This window comes from Phacochoerus africanus, chromosome 3 (genome assembly GCF_016906955.1).
Source record: "Phacochoerus africanus isolate WHEZ1 chromosome 3, ROS_Pafr_v1, whole genome shotgun sequence".
Taxonomy (NCBI): domain Eukaryota; kingdom Metazoa; phylum Chordata; class Mammalia; order Artiodactyla; family Suidae; genus Phacochoerus; species Phacochoerus africanus.
The window spans coordinates 151,432,854-151,438,317 of record NC_062546.1 but is presented as its reverse complement, the minus strand read 5'-3'; the positions used below and the strand labels follow the sequence as shown (position 1 = coordinate 151,438,317).

The following is a 5,464-nucleotide window of genomic DNA, read 5'->3' as shown; positions in this document are numbered from 1 at the left end:
TTCCAACAAGCTGGGTATAGAGGGAATTTACCTCAACATAATAAAAGCTATATGCAACAAACTGACAGCTGACATTACACACCAATATTGATTTGACACCAATAAAAGGAAAGGCAACAGAAACAAAAATAGTCAAGTGAGGCTACATCAAACTAAAAAGTTAGGCACAGCAAAAGAAACCAACAAAAAGAAAATGAAACCTATAGAATGGGAGACAATATCTGCAAATCATATATCTGATAAGGGTTAATATTCAAAATATATAAAGGACTCATACAACAAAAATGACCAACTTGATTTAAAAATGAGCATCTAAATAGGCATTTTACAAAGACAAACAGATGGCAAACAGACTCATGAAAAGATGTTCAACATCACAAATTATTAGGAAAATGTCAATCAAAACCAGAATGAGATACCACTTCACACCTGTTAGAATAGCTATTATCAAAAAGACAAGAGATAACATGTGTTGACAAAGATGAGGAGAAAAGGGAAGCATTGGGCCCTGTTGGTGATAGTGTAAGTTAGTGTAGCCACTATGGCAAATAGTATGGAGATTACTCAAAAAATTAAAAAAAGAAGTACCATAAATCCAGCAATCCCACTTCTGGGTATTTATCTGACAGAAACAATTATCGCCTTGAAAAGGTATTTGTGCCCCCATGTTCACTGAAGCATTATTAACAATAGCCAGGATATAAAACAAATTAAGTGAACACTGATGGGTGAATGGATAGTGAAAATATATCACATTGATATATATATATATACACAAACACATATATCACATTTATATAAAAATATAAATATGAATTTATTATTCAGCCATGAGAAAAGGAAATGTTGCCCTTTGTACTAGCATGGATGGACCTTGAGAGAATTGTGCTAAGCAAATTAAGTCAGACAGAGAAAAACAAATACTGTATGATCTCATTTATATGTAGATCCTCCTTCCGAAAAAAGAAACCAAACTCATATATAGAGTAGACTGGTGTCTGCCAGAGGCAGGAGTAGGAGGTAGACAAAATGAGGGAAGGAGATCAAAAGGTCCAAACTTCCAGTTATAAGATAAATATGTCTTGGGAATATAACGTACATCATGGCAACTATAGTTAACAATAATCTACCATATATTTGAAAGTTGCAGAGAGTATATCTTAAAAGTTCTCATCACAAGAAAAATAACATTAAATAATTTTTAAAAGAAATAAAAATATGGAGCTCCTGCTGTGGCACAACAGGACTGGCAGTATCTTGGAAGCGCTGGGAAACAAGTATGATCATGGGCCTGGCACAGTGGATTAAGGATCCAGCTTTGCCACAGCTGCGGCTTCGGTAACAACTGTGCTTTGAATCTGATCCCTGGCCCGGCAACTCAATATGCTATGGGGCAGCCAAAAATTTTTTTAAGAAAGAAAGAAAAATAGTGAGACTCTATTGAGTGAAAAATTGTGAACATTTTTAACTGTTTGGCTCTTAGAGCTTTTCTGAAATATACGGAAACTACAAACATGAGAAATAGTTGGAATTAACCACTGACAAAGGGCAACACAGACAATGAAAGTAATCAACTCTGTCTAGTAAGTAAAGCAATTATAACTACTAGAATCATCATAGACACTTTTAAACTGGTCAGTATTAAGTAAGAATGGAACCAATGTTTCTAAGACTCAACAAGCACTCTGGATTAAATCTTCAATATTTACTTCTTGAGGATATTTTCATTAGTTTGCAAACATATCAACTCCTTCCCCCAACAGCATGATTTTAAAGAAAAAATAAGGCTTTAGAGCCCCTGGTTGGGTTAAAATCCACACCAACTGGCCTGGGGCAATCCACTTAACCTTTCAGAGATTCAGGTTTTTCATCTGCAAAGTGGATTTTAATAATATATTATTGCCCCCCAGTGCGCCATGGGCTGGGCAGGAGCAGAGCTCACCCCTCCCCAGGGCTGCTCTGCTCTGCACTGCCAGCCACTCCCCTGCCCTGCCCTCTGCTCCCAGGTTGGGCCAGGCTCTGTGGTCATGTTACCCCATGGCCAGGCCCATATGCAAGCGGGCATGGCCCAGGGCGGGGTGGCATGGAGCAGAGGTGGGTCTTCATGCTTCTCGAGGTGCTTCTTCTGTGCACGTGTCAGTCACCTCCCTGACTTTCAGCATCCTGACGTTGGTGAACACCTGGTACAAGAGAGGTCTCTAATGCGGAGATGACTCCATCTGGTACACCGTCACCGATGGGCTCATGGCCAGTGTCATCATCACAGCCACTGTCATACTGGTGTCAGCCGGGGAGGCCTACCTGGTGTACATACTCTACTCCCGCTCTGACTTCAACAACTAGCTGGCTGTCCTTTACAAAGTGTTAGGGACATTCCTATTTGGGGCTATAGTGAGCCAGTTGCTGACAGACCTGGCTAAGTACATGACCAGCCGGCTGTAGCCCAACTTCCTGGCAGTGTGTGACCCTGACTGGAGCTGCATCAACTGCTCGGTGTACATGCAGGTGGATGTGTGCAGGGGAAGCACTGCTAATGTCACCGAGTCCAGGCTGTCTTTCTGCTCTGGACACTCCTCCTTTGGGATGGAGTAGCATGGATGCAGTAGCATGGTGTTCTTGGCACTCTACGTACAGGCCCGGTTCTGTTGGAAGTGGGTATGGCTGCTGAGGCCCACTGTGCAGTTCTTCCTAGTGGCCTTTGCCCTCTAAGTGGACTATACCCACATGCCTAACCACAAGCACTACTGGAGTGATGTTCTCATTGGCCTCTTGCAGGGAGCACTGGTGGCCAGCCTCACTGTCTGATACATCTCCAACTTCTTCAAAGTCCAGCACCTGCAGCACAGCCAGGAGGAGGGGGAGCTGGAATGGAAGCCTAGACTTTCACTGACACTGACCCTGGGTAAGACCTATTGCAACCACTATGGGTAGCTGGTCTCCTCCTCCTGAGGCCCAGAGCTGCCTCCAGCTGGGTCCTGTGGTCCTGGCAGGTCCCTTACCTGGGATGGTGGTAAGGGCTCTGGACTCCCCGGCTGGATCCTGGAGCGAGCTCCACTGATCCATGTCATGGGCACTGGACCAGGGATCTGGGGGTGCCTGGGGCATTCCTAGCATTTGGGGGGGACCCTTCCTCTGGACCCCCTTTTGCTGGGTTAGGGAAGGGACCAAGTAATCCCGATGGATGCTGTTTTTGTAAATATAATGTATATGTGGATTTTTAGTAAAATAGGGCATTTGCTTGAAAATATATTTATATACTATTGAAGGATATGGGAGGATTAAATGAGTTTTTTGAGTATATAAAAGGATGTGGCAGAAAATAGGGATTAAACAAATGCGTGTTGGTTCTTGGTTTTTTATGTTGTTTTAAACAATTAGAATTTATTTTAAAAATTCCAATTCTGGAGTTCCCGTCATGGCTCAGTGGTTAAGGAATCCGACTAGGAACCATGAGGTTGCAGGTTCGATATCTGGCCTTGTTCAGTGGGTTAAGGATCCGACGTTGCCATGAGCTGTGGTGTAGATCGCAGACACAGCTCAGATCCCACATTGCTGTAGCTGTGGCATAGGCTGGTGGCTACACCTCCAATTAAACCCCTAGCCTGGGAACCTCAATATGCCACAGGAGCAGCCCTAGAAAAAGCAAAAAATAAAAAAATTTTAAAAATAAAAATAAAAATTCCAATTCTTGCACTAAACCCTATTGGTATAAAAAAAAATACATGCTTTATGAGGAGATGTCCAAAGTAGTTTACCTATTGGGAGAAACTAGAACAGTGACCTGTGAGAACATTCCACCACCCTTGCTGAGTGTTAGGGGGTATTAGATCTGTACCTTCACATAGAAGGGATCTTGAGATTACTGGTTTTGTAGAGCACAACCTCCTTCTCAAGAACACAATGTCAATCTCCCAGCATTAAGTTAAGATTCTCTACAATAATGCTGTTCACATTTTGAAGGAGAAAAATGGATTCAGTCTGATGACCACAAGCTGCTCTAGGAATATTACCATAATCACTAAGTTTTAGCTGGTTTAAACTACTTAATCATAAATTTGAGATTGCAAAAAGAGAGGTATATACAGAATTTACCTGTATCAAAAAGGTATTTTTTAAAATACATTGAAAGCTTTAAGTGGATCAGTTCGAAGCTGACCTATGACCACATGAGGGTTTTTTCCATTAGGTGACATAGTCTGTTTCAATCTTTCAGATATATTGATGTTTCAAACAAAAAGAAGAAAGAAAATCTCTAGAGTACTGTAATCTGTATTTGACATTACATCAATATGACCAAGAATATCAAATAAAGCTGCATGAATGAATAAGATTTCAAAAATGTAGAGGTGCTAATCATAGGGGGAAAAAAAGTCAAGTAACAGAAGCCAGTTAAAAGTTAAGCTTCTCAAAGTTTAATTCAAGTCTTATCCAGTCTTAAAAATACACTACTATCCTCAACTTCAAGTTATTTCGGTTTAACAGATGTTGTAGTGCTTACTGTGTACAAGGTTCTGGTGCTACCTGGTTAACTTCTTTCTCTCCCACTTCGAGTATTGTCAGATGTGGTTCTTTTAAAAAATACATTCTTGCTTTTCAAAAGAAACTAAAGATGGGTCTTAATTAGATGTAAGAGTGTCTGCACAGCTAGGGAAATCATAGACAAAATGAAAAGACAACTTACTTGAATGGGAGAAAACGTTTGCAAATGATATAACCAATAATAGGGTAATGTCAAAAAATATAACCATGACATTTTTCACAGAACTAGAACAAACAATCCAAACATTTATATGGAACCACAAAAGACCCAGAATCACCAAAGCAATCCTGAGAAACAAAAGCCAAGCAGGAGGCATAACTCTCCCAGACTTCAAGAAATACTACAAAGCCACAGTCATCAAGACAGACAGACAGACCAATGGAACAGAATAGAGAACCCAGAAATAAACCCTGACACCTATGGTCAATTAATCTTTGACAAGGGAGGCGAGAACATAAAATGGGAAAAAGAAAGTCTATTCAGCAAGCATTGCTGGGAAACCTGGACAGCTGCATGCAAAGCAATGAAACTAGAACACACCCTCACACCATGCACACAAATAAACTCCAAATGGCTGAAAGACTTAAATAGATGACAGGACACCATCAAACTCCTAGAAGAAAACATAGGCAAAACACTCTCTGACATCAACATCATGAATATTTTCTCAGGTCAGTCTCCCAAAGCAATAGAAATTAGAGCAAAAATAAACCCATGGGACCTCATCAAACTGAAAAGCTTTTGCACAGCAAAGGAAACCCAAAAGAAAACAAAAAGACAACTTACAGAATGGGAGAAAACAGTTTCAAATGATGAAACTGACAAGGGCTTAATCTCTAGAATATATAAACAACTTATACAACCCAGCAGCAAAAAAGCCAATCAATCCATGGAAAATTGGGCAAAAGACCTGAATAGACATTT

The 5,464-nt window shown here is 40.6% G+C and overlaps 1 pseudogene; it reads left to right on the top strand.

Annotated features, from left to right (window-relative positions):
* Positions 1–2,083: 2,083 nt before the first annotated feature.
* LOC125122236 (phospholipid phosphatase 2-like) lies at positions 2,084–2,931 on the top strand (annotated as a pseudogene).
* The last annotated feature ends 2,533 nt before the right edge of the window (positions 2,932–5,464 follow it).